This window comes from Eretmochelys imbricata, chromosome 6 (genome assembly GCF_965152235.1).
Source record: "Eretmochelys imbricata isolate rEreImb1 chromosome 6, rEreImb1.hap1, whole genome shotgun sequence".
Classification (NCBI taxonomy): Eukaryota; Metazoa; Chordata; order Testudines; family Cheloniidae; genus Eretmochelys; species Eretmochelys imbricata.
This window is the reverse complement of record NC_135577.1, coordinates 37,281,465-37,306,804: the sequence shown is the minus strand read 5'-3', so window position 1 is coordinate 37,306,804 and position 25,340 is coordinate 37,281,465.

Sequence of the window (25,340 nt, the reverse complement as noted above, 5' to 3'; positions counted from 1 at the left end):
AGCCATGTGAAAGACTCTCTGCAGAGCTCTTAAGGGGCCTGTAAGAGGGTGCTAACGGGCAGAGTGCCTTCGAAGTGACTTGTCATGAGGGAGTGCTCTGTAAATGGCAAACATGCTACAGGGCAGTTACTAGGTCTGTGTTTCACTTCCATGACAAAATTCTTGCCACTCCAAACTTTAGGATGATAGAAGTAAGCCTGTAGCAACTCTAGAAGGTGCCTGGCCTAATGTGTGTTTGGTAGTGGTAAGTGGATGGCTTCTATCTGAAGTTATGGTAGCTGAGTTTCACAGTGTATATTTTGTTCAGACCCTAAGTAAACTCAAGGGATGTGAATCCACCAGTATAAAAGATTTTCACAAACTCCCTTGAACTAAGAGATTCTCTTATCCTTGGTATTACTTCATTGACCTCCAGAGATGAGTTTGTCCCAGGGTTTCTGGTCTTACTGCTTCTTCTCTGTAAGAAGGTTTGACAGGTGGCTCTATGTAGATCCTCCTCCCTGGTCCACTTCTGATCCGCTCACACAAAAAAACACTGCATAGTGGGGATACTGTGGAGCACAAGGTGTGGACTCGTGCATGAGCTCCCCAGGTCCTGCTTCTCTGTCTGAAATGTGGAAGTTCACTAGTTCCACCGCATTCAAAGTCTCTGTAGCAATGGGAAAACAGAAGGCTTAACACTGTAGACTAGCAAAAGCATTCTGATAGGAGACCAGTAATTTGCAAGTGAATCTGAGTAGAATACCAAATCTCTAATTGTCAACTGGCCACAGTAACGTACTTTACTTTCCATACAGAAATGTTGTTTTGTGAATTGAGTGAGCAAATATGTCAGTCATGTATCTGTTCAAGCCTGAAATATTCAGATAGATCATATCAGCTACTCCTTCTCTTTCAGTAGTTTTTCTGTTTGTGCATTTTGCCAAGCACAGCACCATATTAGCAATACAAAATGCCTTTGTCAGTTATGGGAGGGCCACAGACTTAACAGAGTAGTGCCTAGGCTTGAATTTCTCATCATAAGCAGACTTGTATTTAAAACAAAACAATCACTGTGTTAGATGCACGGTTTTGGAATTCGGTACTCTTCTGTAGACTTGCTGGCCATAATTCAACAGTGCCTTTTATCTTGCGGAGTCCGCCCTGGGGAAAGCGGATTTAAAAAAGTACCAAATCAGAATTTTTCCACTCCTTCACCCTGGTGATAGCACAGGTATGAATGACTGTGTAAGGCAATGGAAAAGCAGAGCCCCTGGTTTTGTTTCAGTACAGATAGTCTGTGGAATGGCCTGTATCTTACACTCTATGTTGGGGTCAGGAATGACTGAAGATTTTACCTTTTTTCACCCACATAGGATAATTTGTGTGAAACAGTCAACCTCACCTCAGTCCCTGGAAAAATCATGGAGCAGGTCCTCCAGGAATCAATTCTGAAACACTTAAAGGAGAGGAAAGTGATCAGGAACACTCAGCATGGATTCACCAAGGGCAAGTCATGCCTGACTAAGCTAATTGCCTTCTATGACGAGATAACTGGCTCTGTGCATGAGGGGAAAGCAGCGGACATGTTGTTCCTTGACTTTAGCAAAGCTTTTGATATGGTCTCCCACAGTATTCTTCCAGCAAGTTAAAGAAGTATGGGCTGGATGAATGGACTAAAAGGTGGATAGAAACCTGGCTGGATTGTCGGACTCAGTGGGTAGTGATCAATGGCTCCACGTCTAGTTGGCAGCCGGTATCAAGCGGAGTGCCCCAAGGGTCGGTCCTGGGGCCGGTTTTGTTCAATATCTTCATCAATGATCTGGAGGATGGTGTAGATTGCACCCTCAGCAAGTTTGCGGATGATACTAAACTGGGAGGAGAGGTAGATATGCTGGAGGGTAGGGTAGGGTACAGAGGGACCTAGACAAATTGGAGGATTGGGCCAAAAGAAATCTGATGAGGTTCAGCAAGGACAAGTGCAGAGTCCTGCATTTAGGATGGAAGAATCCCATGCACCGCTACAGACTAGGGACCAAATGGCTAGGCAGCAGTTCTGCAGAAAAGGACCTAGGGGTTACAGTGGACAAGAAGCTGGGTATGAGTCAACAGTGTGCCCTTCTTGCCAAGAAGGCCAATGGCATTTTGGACTGTATAAGTAGGGGCATTGCCAGCAGATCGAGGGACGTGATCGTTCCCATCTATTCGACATTGGTGAGGCCTCATCTGGAGTACTGTGTCCAGTTTTGGGCCCCACACTACAAGAAAGATGTGAAAAAATTGGAAAGCGTCCAGCGGAGGGCAACAAAAATGATTAGGAGACTGGAATACTTGATTTATGAGGAGAGGCTGAGGGAACTGAAAAGGGGTTCCAAAGCGGATGGATCTAGACTGTTCTCAGTAGACAGCGGTAGAAGATGACAGAACGAGGAGTAATGGTCTCAAGTTGCAGTGTGGGAGGTTTAGGTTGGGTATTAGGAAAAACTTTTTCACTAGGAGGGTGGTGGAATCTCCTTCCTTTGAAGTTTTTAAGGTCAGGCTTGACAAAGCCCTGGCTGGGATGATTTAGTTGGGGATTGGTCCTGCTCTGAGCAGGGGGTTGGACTAGATGACCTGCTGAGGTCCCTTCCAACTCTGATATTCTATGAAGATTAGGGAAACAAACCAGTTCGGTGTGTCTCTTATAAATTTATTAAGATTAATCAGGCAGTTATAAAACAAGTTTAAGGGACATTTGTTTCTAGGTGAACTTAGTTTTACTGACTGTATTTACAAGAAATATATTAGAAAGGTCAAATTGTATTCTAACTATAATATCAAGCAATAAATCAATGGTTTGATTTATATAGCTTGCCAATTACCACAATTAGTGATCAAATTATGCTGAGTAAGCTTAAAACTTTTTTTTCCCTTAAGGCTTTATAGAACTGTGAAGAACTGTAAGCTTCCTGCAACCTCCAGGGGGTAGGAAAAGCTGTTTGATTCGAATCTTACTGAATCTGATAAAGTTTAGGATTTAAAATGTTTTTACTTTTATTTCTTAGGCATAACAGTCAGATACATATCACTTAAAATCTAATTCTTTCTGTAGTTAATATTATTTTAATGTTTTATCCTTACCAGTGAGTTTGTCTAAAGTGCTTGTGGAATCTGCTCAGATTACAAAGGCTGGTGTATGTTTACTATCCTTTGATGAAGTAGTGAACTAATTAATGAGCTTGCATTGTTCAAGGGTAGGTCTTGAGCAGTGTAAGATAGGACATTTCGGTGGGTGCAAGGCTGGAGGGATTTGCTCGTGTCTCCCTCTCTATAATTCATGAATGGCTTAGAGCATTCATGCAATTTAGCAGGGTGTGTCCCTGCATGTTGTCTGAGTGATCACAGCACCTGAAGGGGTTTGCTGCTTGTCACTAGCAAAGCAACATGAGAAACAGCTCAGGCTGGATTGTTAAGGGGACACAGCAATCCCACAGTTCCAGGTTGTACCCCAGGGGTCCATCAAACCCCCCAAGCACAGGTGTTTCACTGACTCTACCAGAGCTGCAAGTCAGTCTGTGCAACAGCACTACCCAGCCAGAAACCTTTCTGCTGCCTCAGTGTTAGACTCCTTAGGCTTACAGCCTGTTCTTGATCCAGTTCCTGTTCCTGCCCCAGCCTTGCCAGAGCCTTGATCGTGCCCTACTCCAACCCTGCTCCAGCACTGCATCTGCCTCCTGTCCCCCAATCCCTTGGACTGACTCCAGCTTGGCTTTGACCTTCAGCCTGCTTCTAACGCTGACTTTGATCCCGATTTGGCTTGCCTACAAATTCTGAGCCAGTTCTAACCCACAAACTGTCCCCCGCACTGCCTTTGGTCTGGTCCTGATTCTGTGGCTGGCTCCAACCCCCAGGCCTGACGAGCTAGAACCCAAGTCTGACATTTACCTTTATCTTGGTTACTCCTTAGGCTTGACTTAGTCTGTGTCAGCACTCTGCACTACTCCTTTTTCTGGGTGGGCAGTCCAGGGAATGAAGCAGGATACACTTCAGGTATCCTGTTGGTACATGGTATATCTTTCTCCACATGATTAGGATCTTTTGTGGGGAATCAGTGATTCCTCTATTCTGCCCCCAGGGATACTCTTGTCCAGTTAGGGATTCCAGCATGTTTGATTAGGTCACTGGGCATCAATGACTAAACATCTTAGTCTTGGAGTTGTTATAGTGAAAGTTCCAGGCTAGGGAGTACATGTTGCAATCTGATTTTATTACTAACAGCAAACAGATATTTCCTGCTGTCATGTGACAAGGACTTGTTAGGCCAGCTTCTGCTTTAGCTCCAGACTTGAATGTCTTGATGAATAAATCATGAATTTATATTTAAAGGTTATATATTCTGTCACTTCCACACGTTCTATGACAATGAGGAAATAATGACAGTGGAAAAATAGCCTAAAAAGTGAGGTAGTGGCTAGGACAAGTGTATAGCTGTTGTATCCTGATAACCTTTTGCCTACACACAAAAAGCTGTTTTAAGCATCTCTTAGCAATGCTAACTTTTGTTATACATTTGGCCAGCCAAGTCACTCAGGTCTAAGTTCCTTATGCACATTTTATTGCAAAATCAGAGTCAGAAGCAATGATGTTAACTTTGTATAAATCACTAAATACTGCTATTCCAGCCTGAAGTGTTTGGGTTCTCCAAATATGGACATTTAGGAAGCAGATTTTCCTTTTTCCAAACACCATGGGCCTGATTCTTCTTTCATCATGGTGTAAATGAAGAATTATTCCACTGAAGTCAGTACATTTCACATGTGTGAGACAAATGTGGGCATGCTCTTTAATATAAGAATAATTTAATAATGGGAGTGGATATACCCACAGGGTCTGTCTGAGTAACAGAGCAAAAGGCAGGAAGGAGAAGAGCCTTTCTAGTACATTAAGAGCCATAAAGATCATTTGAATAATTTAACTTGATTGATGGATGATTCCTTATTCTGACTGTAGGAATATAGGCCCCTGTTAAATTTGAATGAACTATGGTTTTAAATTTGGTTTGGATTTTTGTATAAGTAATAGACCCAAAGCATGTGATCAAAAAGAATAAACTCATGAAAAAGGATTGTTTGTGTTTAATTTGTAGTGACCGTGGAAATACCAGTGTTTATCTTACTTAAGGTTGGGCTAAGCAATAGAAATAAAGAAGGCCTGGTTAATTAGGCACCAGGTACAGCAACTAACTGGTTAGAAGTGCTTAGTCCAGTAGGTAGGGAAAAATAGAACAAAGTGAGATGGGGGGGACGACCTTGAAGAAAGCAGAATACAATATAAAACTGGTTCAGCTAAGTCAATCAGCAATTATATCACTTTTTTGTTATGGTGTATAAAAAGCAAGTGTTTTGTTTGTTTTTTGTTTTGTTTTGCTTTGCTTTGTTTTTTTAAGGCGTTCCTTTGTTGGAGCTTTCCCTTATGCCTCTGGAGTCATACCCTGACATCTGGAGCTCTACCCTGACATCTGGTGGTGAGCTGTGGAAAAGGACTTCAGGGGCTGATCTCGTTTGCATGGGCAGAGCCACTCTGCCTAGCTTGATGGGACTGCTTGCTCAAATGGTCACTTTGGCTGCTGTGGGCTCTCCAGTCTCTGTTGTTGGGGCAAGAGTAATAACCAGGATAACACCACTTTATGTGAATCAAGGCCTGTAGAACTGTACTTGGCATTTTATGACGAGGCACTCGCCCTGAACTAAGTGGCACTCGCTAGGCAAGGGACATGGGTTCCAAAGCTCAGTGAATTGAGAGAGGCTGGGGGTGGGTATGTGCACTGAGTAGTGTGGGCCCCAAACACCACTATGACCCCTCTCCACAGTGTAATAACAGGGCTAATTGTGACTCCGTTAGGAGTCTTGTTATGTACTGCAGAGCTGAATCACTGACTCCTAGTTCTAAGCATTAGACCCACTTTGGGCTAGTGGTTCTGAGTGTGCCAGTGCTGAGGCTCCCCTACTAACAGCTGAAATCACTAAAGAGCTGAAGTTACTAAGACCTGAAATCACTGAGAGCTGTGTTAAGTCCCCCTAGACTTAAGACATGTTGGTGAGCAGCTAGCAGGACGGCTGGTGGAGAGGTGCAGCTGGCGGTGAAGGCTGCAGCAGAACCCTATGGAGAGGCGTGGCAATCGGCCGTTGACCCGAGCAGCAGAGCATGTAAGATGCCCCCCACCTCCCCCCCATACCACCCCCCTTCCACTCAGGCTGGGATGTAAACTCTGCAGATGAACTTCGGAACTCTGGGGCTGCCCTGACCAAGGGCTGAAACTGTGGGTTTGGGTTGCTGGACTTAAGACCCTGAGGGGAAAAGAACACTGCCAGACTTACTTGGGGGTGGGTCTTTTGCTCATGATTTGTTATGAATCCTGTTTGTGGTGGTTCTTCACGTAATGCCGCATTGTTTCCCTCCTTTATTAAAAGGCTTTTGCTACACTCAGACTCTGCGCTTGTGAGAGGGGAAGTATCGCCTCTTAGAGGTGCCCGGGGTGGTGGTATGTAATTGTCCAGGGTCACAGGGTGGGGCTGGAGCCGGTTTTGCATTGTGTTGTTGAAAATTTACCTTATTTTTTTAACTCCAGTATTTTGGAAAAGTTACTCAACTAGAACCCACCTCTTAAACTGAGAACAGACATGCCACATGCTGTCCTGTCTGGGATACAGAGCGCCTTGTGTGGGGAAAAGAGAAGCTATTGATTATAAAGACTCTGAAATGTCTGTCTTCCCATCATTGAGCTATTTCACAAAGAGGCAGAGGAAAGCCTTCTGCTCAGATGGGGAAAAGCCCATCTCATTTTCCTAGATGGATTAGGATTTTTGTATCACCCCAATGGCAATAGTAAACGTTCTTAAATACCACACTTGCTCCATCCTACCTGGTCATTTCTGGGGGCAGAATGTAGCTGTAGACTGACAGCCGATAGGAAGGCCCATTGTTATGTTTCAGAAATATAAAGGTAAATGTTCCAAAGCTGACTTCTGTAGAAGGGTGAAATGCTTCTGAATGTAGAGCCAATGGGCATTCAGTGAGAATGGTAGCACACTTATGCTACAGCAAACATAAAATTAGATCATCTGAGCTTTGTGCATTACAAAATACACTGACAAGTACTGTGTGTAAGAGTGAAAACTATATGCCCAGAGGATTGCTTGTATTGTGTGTGTATGTATCTATATATTATAATGCCTTAAAGTCAGCAGACAACTCGCTTCCACTAGATGATGTGTGTGCAAGCTGTGGAGGTACTGTGCAGCCCATAGGCGCCAACTTCCTCAGGGCCCCAGGCCCTGCCCCCACCCCACCCCCTTCCTGCCCTCGCTCTTCCTCCTCTCCCCTCGGTGCCTCCTGCACAATGCTGAATCATGGCCGGCAGGAGGCGCTGATCGGGGCCTGTCAGTGGGCAGAAGGTACTGGGGAGGAAGGGGGAGGCACTGACCCACGGGGCTGCCAGTGAGTGCTATTTTTTCCCCTGTGGGTGCTCCAGTCAGTACCTATGCTGCAGCCTGTTGAGGTCCAGGGATCTGGACTAGGACAAGACATGAAGTTTATTGTCTCAAATAGCTCAGGGCAGGAGCGCAAAAAATCCTTGTGGAATTTCAAGGACTAAAATGTTACTTTTTTCCAAACTGAACTTACTATATTGTGAGAGGGATGCTTCAGCCCAGAGACCCTCCCTGGATACAGCCTGGTTAATAGTAGCAAAAAGTGCAGACAAGGGTAAGTTTAAAAATTCAAAGCTGCTTCCCCCCTCCCCCGCCAAATGCAGAACTACTTGGGGAGGGGGGCCGTTAGTGGCTGTCCTGCAAAAGCTGTTTCTATCACTTCAAGCCTTCCTCATTTTGGAGGACATACTGGTACTTGAGATGCTTGACTGGCAAAGAGAGATTTTTACAAGCTGCTGATGGGGAAACCTGCAGCATTCAAACATATAGTAACTGAGCAGCACATCTGAGTGGAGCGGCCTGGCCCCAGAAAATACATCCCCAAAATGTAACTACCTATTTGAAGTTCCTGCTTCAGAAAAAGTTTGCATCTATCTGCAGCATTCTTGAGGGAACCAACGGAATGCTGTGTTAGCTTCCACATGATTTAGCCCATTATGACTGCATGCAGTCAACACCCAGAACTCCATTGCCAGCCTCCTTTACCTACCCCCTCCTCTCCCCCCCCCCCCCCCCCCGGCACATTTCTGGACAACATTTCAAATGCTAGTTGCATTTGGCACAAATGACTGTCACCGATGGAATACATTTAACTAAAATGGACTAGATTTGTAAATGGAACGGACTTCCAGCCCCTCCACCCTACAAGTCAGTTTCCATGTGGCGTGTTACACCCCTGAGTGGTTACAGAGCAGCGTGCTGACAGGCATGGCACTGTGAGGTGGTTGTTTTTAAGAAACAGGAATGCTGTAGCAAAAATCTGAGCCTTTCCAGTAAAACTTCACTTTCAAGGCATTTTTACTGTTTGTATTTCCCAGTAGCCATTTTGAATGTCTTGTTGTGGGGGTAGGGGAGCTGAGCCATTGGCATACAATTCCTTGGGAGCAGTGAGGGGCCTCAGTAAGCTTTTCTGAGTATGGGACCAGGATGTGCTGCTGCTGCTTCTCTGGCAAAGCCTCCTCTGGGACTGGTTTCAGCAACAGCGTCATTTCATTGTCCTCAATCGGTGCCTACTGCTGGTTCCCCTCAAGTCCCCATGCTGCATTCTGGGACCAGCAGGGCGTCATCCCAGCTGACCTGGTAATCATGCCTCACTGTTGGCTCTGTGCAGTGCCCAGCGCCTGGTCAAACTCCTCATAAAAGGTACAGAGTCAGCACATTTCCTGAGGTGTGGTTGTGGTCTCCAGTATTCCTGTATTCAGTCTTGAGCTGCTTAATGTGCTCCTTACACTGGGCACCAGTATGGTAAATTTGCAGCACTGCCAGCTAGTTAGGTTCTTTTTCCTGTCTGTTGCCCTGCATGGGGCAGGCGGGGATAAGAGGGCAGTGAGTTCACCCACAGGAGTGCCTCCTACCTGTATACTGAGACCCCTGTGGCTGATGAAGAAGCAATGCTGATGGACTTTGATGGGGTCCACCTTGCACAGGTGAACAAAAGGTTAACAGAAGTTGGTGAGCTAATTGAGCTCTCTTTGCTGCACCTGCAGGGTGTCAAGTTTTATTTTTTTTATTAGGCCCAGCTGTGGAGGAGCTGGGTGTTCGTGAAAGAAGGAAGTGAAAGCTCTAGAAGAGGTAAGGAGTTCCCTCTCTTTCTGGGAAAGACTGACTGGAGAAGGTCACAGACTGGAATTAATTCCTGTGCCAGGTCTGGGAAAGGGGCAGGGTGCAGAGAGGCAGTCCTGAAGGACTGGAATTCTAGCAGAGAAAGAGAGAGCTGGCAGGACCTAGGGAGAAACCAGAAAAGCAGCCATGTTAAGTGCAGGTTGCAGGGAAACAGTATGAGGGGCTCAGAGATAGGAAGTGGCTCAGGAAAACAGCAGCACACCTGAAGGAGCAGGCGTAGCTGTTTAATATGTGGCTGGAAACCAGAGCAGAGGGTGGGACTAAGTTCCCGTGCAAGCCTTGAGGAAGGGGCATAGAAGCCCAACAGAGAGAACATTCTGCATTGGTATGCCTTTGGACTTAAGCTGTATTTTTGTTAGTTGTGGAAATAAATTGTGACGTGACTAGAGGGCCAAGTCACCAAAAGAGGCAGATCACTGTGGTACCAGAGTGACCTATGGCAGAGTTCACTCCTCAGGAGAAAACTACTACGCCGTGCCCAACCACAGAAGGGTGCTTTGGTGAGTTGACTTTTCCCACAGACTGCAAAGGAGTCTTGCCCAATTCTCAGCTGCAGAATGTGGAACCCTGAATTTAGAGCCTATAAAAAAGGGAATGGTGAAAGAACTTGCTCTACAGGCAGAAACGCAAAATGCTGTGAAACTTAGCAATACTCTGCAAGGGGTTGGATGTTTGTGACTATCTAGACTTATCCTCATTATTTATAATAATATTGGAAGGGATACTAAACTCATGCCTCAGGGTTCAAGTCAGTCTCTCACTACTAAAGATCCCCATGAGACCTAATGTGAGGTGCCAGTTATCCCACATCTGCTTATTGTGGGGTTCTACTACTTTGAAGTTGGCACTTCTGCTTTTGGCTACTGTCAGGTGACTGAACTAGATAGACCTCTGGTCCGATCCAATAAGGTAAGTGTAAGCAGAGTCAGGATGAGCTCCACCCTGACATCTGGTGGTGAGGTGTGGCAAGTTGTGGAAAAGAACTTCGGGGGCTGATCTCATTTGCATAGGCACACCCACCCCGCCTAGAATGAGGCCATAACTGCCCAAATGGTCACTTTGGCTGTTGTGGGATCCCCAGTGTCTCTGTTATTGGGGCGGGAAGAATAAATTGTTATTACCCTGATTATGGGAACTGTGCTTGGAACTGTACTTGGCCTTTTGTTATGATGGAGGGACTCACCATTAATGAAGTAGCACTCGCTAGGCAAGGGACATGGGTTCCAAAACTCTGTGAATTGAGAGAGGCATTAATACCTGGTGGTGTGGGTCCCTTTGTGAGGGCCTGAAACACCAATTGCACTACTGTCTCTCTCCACTGTGGAATGTCAGAGCTAATTTTGGGTCTATTAAGAGTCTTGCTACAGGTACTGTGCTGAATTCACTTTGGCCTTATGGTGCACCAGCACTAAGGCTCCCACTACTATGAGCTGAAATCACTGAGAGCTGGAATCACTGAGCACTGTGTCAAGTAGTGGGGAGCCAGAAGAACTAGAGTGCAGTGGTGCTGTTCGTGGATAGTTTAGCGGAGTGTTGGTGAGACGGCAAGGCGAGCTATGCAGGGTGGAGCCGTTCATGAGACGGCGAGCTGAGCTGTTCGTGAGACTGCAAGCTGTGCAGAGCGGAGCCGGTCGTGGTGGAGCGAAGCCGTTTGAGACAGCAGAGCAGAGCCCTGTGGGGCAGTCAGCTTCAGGACACGTAAGGTGCCCCTTACCTCTTTCCCCCCACACACAGGCACATTTTAGCCAGACTGGGGAGCAACACTCTGCAGATGAACTTTTGAACTCTGGGGCTGGACTTTTTGAACTTTGGGTGATTTGTGGATTGCTGGACTCACGAGACCTTTGGGTTCTGGGACTCAAGAATTCGAGGGAAAGGATGTGGCCCAATTTGCTGGGGTGGGTCTTTGCTCATGGTTTGGTTAATGAACACTAGTTGTGGTGTTTCCCCAATTTAATGCTGATGTCGTTTCCCTCATGTTGTTAAAGATTCTCTGCTACACTGGGACTCTGTGCTTGCGAGAGGAGAAGTATGCCTCTTTGAGGCGCCCAGGGGGTGTGTAAGATTTTCCCAGGTCACTGGGTGGGGGCTCGAGCCAGTTTTGCATTTGCTTTGATGAGAGGGAACCCCTGTGTACTGAACCCGGCCCTTGCTGCTATCAACTTGGCCTGGCAGAAGGGTTACATAAGTCTTAAGTTCCAATGTTCAAACTGATTCTATTAACATTGTTAACTCTTCCTTTATGTACGGAGAGGATTAGCATGATGGCAACTCTTGTCTGAGTCTAAACTGGGGGAGAGGGGGGAGGGGTTGTTTTTAACTTTCACTAACGATTTTATAGGATGATTTAACTCTCCTTGGTACTGAAACCGGTGTTGATAATGAGAATTGCATTTTTACTCTGGGTCTTACATATTTAAAGACCATGTCTTGTGTGTCAGCAATGCAGATTGTATTCTGTTTCTATTACCTGAAATCTTTCAGAGTTCTATTCTGGGACCAACTTTATTCTGTTTCTGGATGGTTCTCTAATTTTTTTCAGTATGATGTGGATTTCCATTTCTATGCCAGTGCTGTAAAACACATTTTAAGCTGCTTTTCAGAAACCCAAGGGGTTTATCTCCATTGTCATGCTGATTATCTAACATTGATGATTGCGTATGTGATAATTATATCTCTTAGTAGTTAGAAAACTAAACTGCTTTGTCAGGCTCTTGCCATCTCTAAATCTTTCTCTTCTTTCTGTTGATTTTTGTGGGCAATAATATTTTGCTGTCCTACTGTGTTAGGAATCTTGTTATTTTTCTAGAACCTATTCTGTTTTTTTCCCAAAAAAACCTCAGGTAGTAAAGAGAGCATATTTTCATCAAAAATATATGGCTGAAATTTGATGAAATTATGTGCATTTGTGCTTTACCTTGGGGATTATTTTTATTTAATAGTTTCCAGATCAGCTTGCCTGTAGAGTAGGCTTCAAATGGTCTGGAACTTTTCTCTAATGATCTATATCAGGTTGAACATTCAGTGCACAATACTCAGTCTTAAAACAATTGCACAGCCTTCCAGAGAAGCAGCATATTGGGTTTTTGTGTGTGTGTGTTTGGGGCGGGGAGGTTAGCTTTTTTTGCAATCCCGAATTTACTCTTTTCATGGAATTGACTATCTAGTCAGTTTCTTTTACTGTTATTGGTCCTAGCCCTCTTTGTGCTTTTGTGGTACGGTGTCCTCCATGTTGTTCTACAACCAGTACAAATGGAACAGAAGCCTTTGGGATGGATGGATGGATTGAACTTCTGAGTGAAACCTCTGCCTCAGTTTCCCTTTCTCAGGCTGGGTAAAATAAGCCCCAAATTCCACCCTTTCTAGAGCAGCCAAAGTTCAAAATAAACAAAGTGATAGTCTGAGATCTCCACCCAGTGTCTTTCCCTGGGCACAGCTCTCCTTTGAGAATCTGTCAAACTTCTCCTATTGAAGTAAAATAATGGCCCCTCAGCCACAGAAGAATTCACACCCTTCCCCTTTGAGTCCAGCCCCTCAAACAATACAGCAGGTTTTTGATCCATCCTCAAACTCTCTGCTGAACTTCCCCTCTCCCCATCATTCTCCCACAAGAGCGATCATGTGTTCTGCTAGAGTCCCTTAATGCCTTTCGGGTTTGGTTTTCTCTGGCTTCCTAGCAAAGCTGTTACCCCCTTTTTTTTCAAAATACTTTATCTACCCTTTGCCCGTCCCTCTTCGAGGGCCAATTCATCCTCTGCTTGGGTGGGACTGGGGTAGTATTTTGCTGATGTAGGCCAAATTACTACCCGCTTTTATTGGCCCGCTCAGCTATGTTAGCAAATGTGTGGGTGGGGCATAGAAGCAGAGCTTGGGATCCCCTGTATTCTACCCCTCTTTACCCACCTGCCAAAGAAGAGAAAGTAGGGGGTGTACCTTGTCCATTTACAGCATGTCTACGTGAACACTTAGTTCACAGCAAGCCAGCGTGTGAATCTACCCCTCACCAACTGTCCATGTGGCTCTTGCTAACACACACTGAAGGTTTTGTATTGCACTTTGATCTAGTTCCATTTCGAAGTGGGTTAGAGCAAAGCTCACTATCGAACTGTCAATGTCTGCCAACAGGAGCCACAGGGACAGTGAGTTTGGAGTGTGGCCCTGGCTTGCCAAAAACTAAAAGTTTGTGTACACCTGCCCCTTACCCTTGTGCGTCTGGCCCCCTTCCAAGGACTGGATAGCTCAGGCATAGGAATAAAAGGAAGGGCTCACTCTCCTTAGATTCAGGCACATAGCCTAAATCTAACAAAATTGAATGGGATCATATCAAATTTAAATGTATTGTAATGTAACCCTTCTGCCAGGCCAAGTTGATAGCAGCAAGGGCCGGGTTCAGTACACAGGGGTTCCCTCTCATCAAAGCAAATGCAAAACTGGCTCGAGCCCCCACCCAGTGACCTGGGAAAATCTTACACACCCCCTGGGTGCCTCAAAGAGGCAATACTTCCCCTCTCGCAAGCACAGAGTCTTGGTGTAGCAGAGAATCTTTAATAACATGAGGGAAACGACATCAGCATTAAATGGGGGAAACACCACAACTAGTGTTCATTAACCAAACCATGAGCAAAGACCCACCCCAGCAAATTGGGCCACATCCTTTCCCTTGGGTTCTTGAGTCCCAGAACCCAAAGGTCTCGTGAGTCCAGCAATCCACAAATCACCCAAAGTTCAAAAAGTCCAGCCCCAGAGTTCAAAAGTTCATCTGCAGAGTATTACATTTTAGCCAGACTGGGAGTGCCTGTGTGTGGGGGAAAGAGATAAGGGGCAACTTACGTGTCCTGAAGCTGACTGCCCCACAGGGCGCCTCTCTGCTGTCTCACAAACAGCTCTGCTCCACCATGCGCAGCTCCGCTCTGCACAGCTCACCGTCTCATGAACGGCTCCGCTCTGCACAGCTCGCCTCACCGTCTCACGAAAGCTCCGCCAGCCTAGCCACGAACAGCACTCTAGATCTTCCAGCTCTCCACTACTTGACACAGTGCTCAGTGATTTCAGCTCATAGTAGTGGGAGCCTTAGCGCTGGTGCACCATAAGGCCAAAGTGAATTCAGCACAGTACCTGTAGCAAGATTCTTAATAGACCCAAAATTAGCTCTGACATTCCACAGTGGAGAGAGACAGAGGTGCAACTGGTGTTTCAGGCCCTCACAAAGGGGCCCATACCACCAGGTATTAATGCCTGTCTCAAGCCTCTCTCAATTCAGAGTTTTGGAACCCATGTCCCTTGCCTAGCGAGTGCTACTTCGTTGATGGTGAGTCCCTCCATCATAACAAAAGGCCAAGTACAGTTCCTAGCACAGTTCCCATAATCAGGATAATAACAATTTATTCTTCCTGCCCCAATAACAGAGACACTGGGGATCCCACAACAGCCAAAGTGACCATTTGGGCAGTTATGGCCTCATTCTAGGCGGGGTGGGTGTGCCTATGCAAATGAGATCAGCCCCCGAAGTTCTTTTCCACATCTTGCCACACCTCACCACCAGATGTCAGGGTGGAGCTCATCCTGACTCTGCTTACAGTATGACTATACCTATTAGTATTGATACATGGACTGATAACTTCCAAGATTATTTTTCACCAAATTGTAATAGAACATTTGTGCACAAAACAATATAATGGCCCTTTACAGGACATCACTGTTATAAAGAGCACAGACTAATTCACAAAACAATTGCAAAACTTAAAAATTACTGCCTCCACACAATAGAAATCTATCTTCACATATTTCATATAATTCAGATCCACATTAATAGTTAGCTGTGAACTCCTAGTTTTGCTAGGTATTCAAGGTCATGCCCTGTGTTTCTGAAACAGTTATTTCCCTTATCGATACAAAAGATCGATGCTGCAAGACCATCCTGTGCTACCAAAAAAGGTCCCACCTGCTGGAGTTGCTGCATCAGGAAATTACATCCGAGAAGATCTATACGTTATATTCGCTCGCTGGCAGATGTTCTGTTAATTGCCCACCCGTTAAATATATCTTTAAAATGTGTTTTAGCAGTGTTTACAGATTTTTCATAAACCAAGACTGCAGTTCTATTTTTACGCCTATCTTTTGCTGAATCTAATTCTCTCAGCCCACTTTGAACATTTGTTCTGAGATAATAGGATGTTATTGCAAGACTTTGAGAATAGTGTAGGTTAATTACACAATGCCTAGAAATCTTCAGGCACATAACATTGAGACCAGCTCTTAGTTGTGTGTATCAATGGCATTGACATAGATGGTGATATCAGTGGAGTGATATTGGAGTATGTGAGGGAGAAATCTGGCTAATCTGGGTCTTATTTTGTTACATACTACAGAAGGGTTTAGTGTCTTGTGAACATGCATCTCACATTTATAACTATAGATGATAGAATGTAGGGGGCACAAATCCAAAGTTCTGATTAAGCAAATTGTTTAACTCTTAGCACACAAGTGTTTCCCAGTGACTTAAATGAGACTGCTTGGGTGCTTAAAGTTAAGCACATGCATAAATGTGGTGTGGTTTTTTTTTTTTTTTTTTTCTTTCCCTGAATCAGGATTTAAAGGCAAATCCAGCACCGGTAGCTGAGATATTTAGATCATGTCTCTCAAAAATATTTTTTTAAATCTGGATTTTATGCGGTGACCTAAATTGACCACAATTGCCTTGGTATACAATGGTATACATCTATCTGTAAATTTCCAGAGTTATCTAGATGAATTAGACTATCGTTTTCTATACTTCATCAATTATTTGAAAAATGTCTTAAATGAAAATGACACTCTGCACCTCTCCCGACCCCCAGGAGGTGTAACTGGAGGTAAAGGCTTATATCAAAATCATAGCCCTATGTGCCAAATTAATTTTAAGTCCTAATGGAAATAAGTTTTGATATTAGCACTGTCACTCATCGGGTCTGACCCAAAACTTGTCAACATCAGTGAGACCCTTTCCGAAGATTTCAGTAAGCTTTGGATCAGGCCCAGAGATACAGGGCATTCAGACGGTTTTGACCTTTTAAGCACTGTTACTTCACCGGTAGCAAATGAATGCCCAGAATGCATTGGGCCAAATTCAGACCTGGTGTAAGTAGATGCCATTATTTTCAGTTATAGTGCACTAAAGCTGAATGTAGCCAAATGTCCTCTTTTTCCCAAAGTGTGAAATTATAAATGACTCTCTTAAAAACTGGCTGTGTGCATGTGTGTAAGTTTTTTTTTAACCACTTAGGGTTTAAAATTTTCTTTATATGCAAGTTTTAACTGGAAGCACACTTTAATGACTGAGCTCTGATGCTGTGAAACTTCTTGTAAGTAAAACATAGTGATATACTGTGGCGCTAGAAAGACTTAAGGCTGTAGTTCTGAGCTACGGACCAGTTTTAGGAATTTTCTTAAATTGGAAGCTTTCATTTTGAATAAAATTGTTTTTGTGTTCTGTGCATAACAAATTTTAATGCAGATTTTTCTGTTGGATCTTGAAGCTCAGTCAGACTATGGGTCTGTGAAATAATGAGAGCTAGAGGAGCATTCTGGGTTTAGTGGTTAATTGCTGGATGTTTGGGAGCTCAGCTTCCTTCTCCCCAGTTGATCAAGAGGACAACCCATGAAAACAGGTAAAGGAAGGACATAGAATACTTCTAATGGAGTAGGCCATGGCTAAGTTTTGCTTGATATGCTTCACAGTGCTCTAATACAGGTCTTTTATATAATACATAAACTGTCAATAAATAGTTACTGCATATCCATGACGGGGATATGCACTATGTTCTGGATTTACTGACTTCCAAAGAGCTCATTCTGTACCATGTACATAGACAGTCAGCATTTAAATTCTATGGTGATGAGTGTTGTACAAAAATGCAAGGTAAGATGAGTTTTTAATTTAGTCCTTGTTGGTCCAAGTAGCCCCATTTACAATATTACAAAGAGGCTACTTGCATGGAGAGATGCTCTGATATTATCACTCATGAATCCAATATAAATGGTTACATACGGTGGTCACGGTTTTCAGAATTCGGCCTTTAGGGCCACACTGACCATCTCTAGGATGGAAGAAACTATGTAATAGTTAGGGGAGAGGCAAAAGAAAATGCTATTCTTACAGAAGAACTTTATGACTCTGGGACAGATAAAGACTGTAATGCTGTCTTTAGCATTACAGACAGATGAACTGAAGGTTTTAGTGCATTTCCAGCCATTTGTTTTCTTTCTTTTATACTTCCCTGCCTAAACAAATCTATTAGTGACAGTAGACTTTATCACAAGCTTCATTTATGGCACATTAATTAATATTTGAAATATATTTGAGCAACTGGTAGAAGCTGTTTTGTTAGATCTACAACAAATAACACTGCATCTTATTTTATGGTAATAAAATATTGGTGACTGTTTTATGTTCTTCTTCATACGATTCTGAAGACACAAAAATAAACCCCAAACTTCAGTGAGTTAGATACAGCAGAAAGGGATATTTATTATTCAGACTTTTTCATGTGTTAATATATTGCTGCATCCATCAGACTATTTCATTATATCACAGTAGATAGATGAGTCTGAAAATCAGACGCGTATCGTGCCTATGACGCACTTTTCAGTGGGTTTTGCCATCTGTACCTCCCAAGGAGTTCTGTACTTTTAAAGGTCAAAACTGCCATGAGCCATTGATATACAGCAGTTTCCTTGGCATCAGTAGAAGAGATACAAATCATGCATTTCCAAATTTAGGTACAGCATTAGCAGACTCCCATTGGCGTCTGAGTCTTTTCTATGAGTCATTCCTGTTCTGTTAATTTTTGGTCATCTGAGAAACAAGCATGCACGCTAGTGCAAAATGGAGTAAAAGCTTGTATTACATTCCCTATTAGATTCAGAAATCAAATTTAGCAGAAGGAGTTGACTTTCAGAATGGGTGACTCGATCATTTTAGTTCATTCGTTAGGGGAGTGGCAGTTGTGTAAAACACCCTTTGATTGTCATTTTTATGCTTTTCTTCCACATGGAGAATGAGATGTTTCAGCCTAACTAACTTTTACACCAGTGATTAAAATCATGTCCTGCTCAATGAGCAGCAAAATATTTAACAGGGTGGCTGAAACATTGTACAGAGGGAACAGAAACTATGAACAGTACAAACAAGAATGTTTCAAACTTTGTATACCTGGATCTCTTTCTGATTTAATTGCACTTACAGGGCCATGTCCTGCTCACTATACTTGGCATGAGCAGCCCCACTGAAATCCGTGGAATTTCTCACGTGAACAAGACTAACAGAATTTGCCCCAAAGGCAGTGTTTTTAATAGAGGTCACTTGAACCACAGTTCCCACTTTACTCATGTATTGCATATCTGAGTGTTCGATGAAAGGGCAGTCTGTTCTTATCTGCCTACACTATCCACTATCAGAATAATGGACTCTCTGGGTATGTCTACAGAGCAAAAGAAAGACGCGCAGTAATGAGGCTCGGAGTAACTGACTTAGGCTCACGCAGAGGGGCTGAAAATAACATTGTGGAGATGTTTGGGTTTGGACTGGAGCCTGGGCTCTGAAACCTGGGAAGAGTTTCGGAGTCTGGGCTCCAGCCCGAGTTGAAATGTCTACACTGCTATTTTTAGCTCCACAGCTCAGGATCAACAGACTTGCAACTTCGCTGCCTTCGGTCTTTATTTTCTGTGTACTCGTACCCTAGGGGACTTTCAAAAGAGCTGTGTGCAGGCTTCCATTACAGTCATAGTAAATTATTTCAATGGGAATGGAGTTAGGCTGATGCTGAGAGCTTTTGAAAATCCCAGCCTGCCTTTTTAACATGGCTGACTAACATTTAACACCGTCCCTATGCTTCATAAATACACAGGGCCAGGTTTTGCCCTCAGATCATTGAACTTGTTTACCCATGTGAAAATTGAATCCCTCAGGCTCAGTCCTGCTCTTGAATATCCAGTAAGGTATGCATCACTGCATCTTTTGAAATCATAACGGTGGTCCTTCATGCATTATTGCCCCAACACAGCATCTCTTTACACCACATGTATACAGACAAAAGATGGATAATACCATGGTTGCTTTAGAAAACTCTGATTATTAAAATGGAGAAGGCCCCTATTCCACATATTTTCATACATACATTCAGAGATTCATAGATACTAAATCAGAAGGGACCATTATGATCATCTAGTCTGACCTCCTGCACAACGCAGGCCACAGCATCTCAGCCACCCACTCCTGCAACATACTGAAAATAGAAACCCCCAAACAGGTATGAGGCTAGACCTTTGTGAAATCTTCATCGCTCTAGGGGGCACAAGCTTAAGTGAAGGGAATGTTTGTGAGAAGAATTCATATTGACATTGGTTTAGGGTGGATTGGAGTTTGTCTATCATCTGATATTATATTTAAGCCAAAATTGTATGACTGACTGAATGAATTATAGTAGTGTGGGAGCACCACTAGAGTTAAGGTTGAGTCATAACTGTTGACAGACCTTTCAAAGTCCTCTTTGATAGACATACTTAGTTGGATTTTTTTTTAAACTTTGTGTTCCTCTATACATTGTAGGGTAGGTTTAATGACCCAAATTTCAAGTCAGTCATTTGAGCCGCAGGAAAAAAACAGCCTTAAAAAAAAGATTTCTAGGTTGTTTGTTGTTTTTGCTCAGAGCTAATGATCAAACTATTGACGAAATATGGGTCAATATGAGTTTTATGTAAGCTAGTGTAAGGCTACTCAAAAGCTTGTCTCTCTGACCAACAGAAGTTGGTCTGTGATCGGGCAGCTGCCCCTCATGGCTGGCAAAGGGTTAATAGCAGCCCTTCGAGCAGCTGCACAGAACCAAGCCAGGCTGGGCCTATAAGAAGGGCTGCAGGGCAGAGAGGAACGTAGTGTCTCCCTCAAGCTTCAGGGAGAAGGACTCGTTGCCTGTAGAGAGAAGTGCCTGGGACAGAGCAGTGTTGGGCAGGGTCAGGGGAGCAGGCAGAGCTCCAGCCTGGCTGGCTCCCAGACTGAGGTCTTGATACAGGGGCAGAGTAGGTGCTGGGGCTATAGGGAAGTGGCCCAGGGAGAGCAGGTAGTGGCAGAGGGGAAGGAGAGGCAGTGAGTGGCTGTCAGCTGTAGGGGCCCTGGGTCGGGGCACAGAGTAGCAGGTGGGCCTGGGCCCCACCTTTGCCCCACTAGCTGCCAGAGGAAGTGGCCAGCCAAAGGACTCAGTTTGCCCCTGAATGAGGGGCTGGACTGGGGGCCGCAGTTCGCTACTGCAGGGAGAGGCTGGGCGAAGGACTGCCAGTTCCCCTGGAAGCAGGGAGACAACGGAGTTGGAGCACAGCCAGAGGGCTGTGCCCTGAAGAGGCAACGTGGGTCCCCACAGACAGCAGGGATGGTGGAGAAGCAGTGATGGAGAGTGAGACACCACAAGAGGATGGCTCCCTGCTGATGGACCGAGCTAATTCCTGGAGCAACCAGCAGGAGGCACCACAGTGGTGAGCACAATCTATTACATGGTCCAATAAAAGATATTACCTTACTCACTTGTCTCTGGATGAATCACAGACCTCTTAGATGTGTTGTTAAAGGGTGACCTCACAGCACTCAAAGCTCAGTTAATCACAAGCCCCCACATAAGAAAGACAAAAGGAGTTTTGAACTGAGCTACAATTCGAGTCCTCAGTGGCAATTCTAGTTTTAGGAGAAAGTAATCAGAGTATTTGGGAGAGAAAAAGTTGCATGTGAATACTTCCTGCATACTAAGGGGGCTGAGGAATAGAAATGGGAAGGCTGCTGTGAGGAAAGGGGAGTTATGGGGAGGTGGATGGGGGAGGGGAGCGATCTTGGGGGCTCACGTGAGGGAGGCATGGAATTGCCTAGCTCTGGCAGTGCACCCTACCGTCCCTGCATCCCCAAAATCTTGAAGGGGGAAAATTAGATATGAGTGCTTCCTGGGAAGAGGGTTTATGGGGAAGAGAAGTAGGAGAAGGGGGGCTACAGAGAAGGGAGGGGGATAAAAGCGGACGGTGGAGGGAGAGGTTGAGGGTTAGGGATGTGGAGAGGTGGTACAGTCGGAAGGTAGGGTTGCTAGGTGTCCAGTTTTTGACTGGAACATCCAGTCAAAAAGGGAACCAGGCAGTGTCCAATCAGCACAGCCGACCAGATGCTAAAAGTCCAGTTGGCCACAATAACTGGCCACTGGGGGGTGGGAAAAGCAGCAGCTGCTGCGGCTGGGGACAAACAGAGGAGCTGTTCTCTGGTTAGCTGCTGACGCCTGGCAGAGCAGTGGGTGGCTTCTGGACGAGGCTCCAAGAGGTAGGTGCCGCTGCCCAGGGAGGGAGAATTCTGCCCAACCCTCCCACTGTGCCGATTGCCCCAGCCCAGGCCCCTCACTACAGGGACTGAACCCTCTCCTCCCTGACCTCCCACCCCCTGCTGTGCCCTGATGGCCCTGGCCCCTTGCTACAGGGACCAACCCCCACTGTGCCCTGATTAGGCAGGCGCCGCATCAGCTTCTCCCAGCTTGGCTCTGCAGGTAGCAGGTAAGTACTGGAAGAGGGGGAGTGAGGTGTGAGTGGGGCGTGGGGCCTCAGCCTTGGAGAAAGAGGCAGGGCCTTGGGGGAAGGGATGGGGCAGGGCAAGGATGTTTGGTTTTCAGCAGTTGAAGTTGGCAACTGTATGGGAAGAGGAACATGGGGGTAAATAGCTGGAGGTAGGGGGAGAAAGGTTGTCTTTGCTTCTAGTCAGTCACACATTCTCCCTCCTATGCATGTTTGTGCCCACATTTGGGGGGCTCTGAACCCACCTCCTAGTCCCCCTCATATGAGCTGGGATACTGGGGGGCCTTACCCCTCTGGATGTGTTTGAGCTGCCTGCTGTCACGTGTCTGTGTGTGTGTGCACACATGCGTGCACCTGGATCTAGGGGTCCCATGCCAATCTACCGCAGTTGGACCATCTCTCTCATGTGAGCTGGATTCTAGGGCGCTTCTCTTTCAGGGCAGTGTGAGGTTCCCTCTTGCCCCCTCATGAGCCAGGATCTTGGGAAGTCCTGCCCCTTTGGGTGGGAAGCTGAGAACTGGTATACTTCATGCATATCATGGCTCTAAAGCACTTAGGAGCATGATGGGAACACACACTGAGATGAATGGTGCAGTTCACACATCTCAGCTATTGTTTCAGGTTGTATTCATTTCCATGTTCTCAGTCAGCTGAAAACATTCCCTGAAATTGAATGGGCCACTTCATATCTTTCAGCGCCTCCCATGCTTCAGATGGATATGTAGAGGGCCACTTTCTCTCCATCATCCCTCTCTTTCCTGACTAAAGGACAACACTTCATATTGCTCTAAAATCCGCATGCCTGCACAGATTTTTTTTCTTAATATTTGCTGTGCTTTGTGGAAATGCTGAATAGCGTTAGTGACAGACGTTTGGGATAATTTGAGTCAGCAGTTCCAGAGACAACAGCGTGGAAAAAAATAGTTATGTTCCAAAAAGTTTCTAGTTGGGTTTTTTCCACACAGCTGCTTACATAATAGCTGGATATTTGGTATCCTATTGACCTGTATTATAGATCTATCCTAATGTACCATTAATATATGCATTGTTATATTCCTAAAAGAAATAACTGCTCACAATCAATACAACATTCCAGGTGATACATTTTCAGAAGTGTTACCTTTTTAAAATGTCTCCCAAAAGCCTTGACCATACAATAGTTCATGTTCCAAAAACTGGTATTTAAAAACCCAAGCTATTGTTTTCGCTGCAGCCTAGGAATGTAAAACAATACCTGTTACCAGTAAAATCTGGGGAGGGGAGGGGAGGGGGGGAATTTTTGGAACTCCTTTAATCTCAAATGGCTAAACAAACTTTGCGGGGGGGAAATGTCATAAAAATTACTCCTTGGTTGAGACCTTTTAATGCCCAGCGTTTGCCTGGAACACATTTTTTATAGCTGAGTGTTTCATACATTTTTATAAATGTTTCTTGTAAAGCAGAGCCAGTGATGTACAATCACTGTTGAGAAACTTTATAGTCTGAAACACCCTGAAATTGGTTTGAATTACTTAATGCATATTTTAAGCACATACATTTTAGAGCTATGTTAAGTTTTCCCTGGCTGCTTGATCCTTCAGAGGTGGTGTTTTGTGTGACCGACGACTATTTGTTAAATTCAGCAAAAATTAATTCAACTTATATGAGACTTGCTGGGGAAGTCTTCCACATGGAATTATTCTTTTTAGCAAAAAGCAAAGGTATTTGTGTTTTTAAAAGTCTCATGTAACTAACGAGCACGGTGGCATCAAATCATAGAAAAGAGAGATGAAGAGGACCTCGTTGGTCATTTTAGGTGGAATCCCTGAAGCAATTTGGCCTCCTAATGTCTATTTAGGCTCCACTGATTTGAGTGGAAGTTAAGCGCCTAAGGCCACGCCTATGCTACAAACTTTGGCTGGCACAAATTACATTAGCTCTTTGGGGTTGGCACTGTGCAGTCACCAGGAATGCTTGTGTCAATGAATGATGCGGTGCACCCTGTGTAAGATATCCCAGTGTGGAACTCACCACTGTTCAGCACTATGACTTGTGGGAAGTTTTTGGCAACGCATGGTGGGGGCAGAAACGAGTATCTCAGGTGTGACTAGGAATAAGCAGTCAATTTCTCAGCATATGCAGCTTTCTCCATTCCCTTACTATCATGCATATCCCATAATTTTTGTGCTTTTAAAAACAAACAAAAAAAGACAACAAACCTGTACTGCCTTCTTCACTGTCTGCAGATTCAAGGCTTCTGTCAGAGATGGCATACCTCTTCATTGTTATGAGCCTTGCCAAGCACAGGACATACAATCCTCTGGTATTTGCAGAGTTGGAAGAAGAAAGTCATGTTTCCTGCTGATGAGAATTTCGTGGAGGACAGATTGCTGTGGGCTATAGCAAAAAAACAATTCAGGGTTGTTGTGGGGGGCATTCACACAGCAGCTGCAGATGGGTTCCTAGTTGTTGTTTGGGCATTTCAAGATGGCACACCTATGATAAGCACCAAAGTTTTTCCCCTACAAGGGGAAGGCTTCTGGTCTCTCTGGCAACTGGGCAGTGGAGTTCACAATTGTGACCAGAATGGTCAGTGTCAGGCACTGTGAGGCAGCTGCTGGAAGACGGTTAGGGTTAACACAGGTCATGCAGTATCTACATTCATGCTGCATCATCTATGGCTCAGTGCCGCTTGGGGAAGTGGTATTACTGTGGTGCCGTAAGGGTTGTATGCAGTGTTTGTGTTTGGTCCCAGGATATTAGAGGGGCAAGGTGGGTGAGGTAATATTCAGAGTTGTGTGTAAGCTTCACAGCTTGTCTCTCCCAGCAGAGTTGGTCCAATAAAAGATATTACCTCACCTACCTTATCTCTCCCATTTGCTGTAATTGGACATTTTAAATAGGTAGGAGACCAATGTAATAATAGACACATATCCAGCCAGGTTGATGCAAGGCAGCTTGTGGTAGAGCAAGCCTGAGTTGCTTCAGGGATTCCACTCCTAGGCTCTAACCCTACAGGCTTGTTCCGTACATTTACTAGTACTTGTTACAGAGACCTCTCCAAACTCATCTGAGATTGCAAGCTCCCCACAGACCAGGACCCATCAACTCAAAGCAGCCCCAAACCCTGCCAGAACAATGGATGCAAAACCTGCAGCCACATCTCCACTGCTACAATGATCACCACACGTTTCAAGATCCATGACTCCTAAATATGTCTATTACAACATGTGGTATACTTCATCCAGTGTACTTAATGCCCCATAACTATATGTAGGTGAAACCAGACAATCACTACACTCTTGAATGACCTCACTTAAGAAAATAAGACATAAACACCACATCATCTGTAGGTGAATGCTTTTCACAAAGTGATGCTTCTATAGCTGACCTATCAGTTCTCATGCTCCAAGGAAATCTGCACAACACTCTCAAAAGAGGAGTCTGGGAGCTTAAATTCATACCTCTGCTTGTCATTAAATATCATTAACTTAACAGACACTG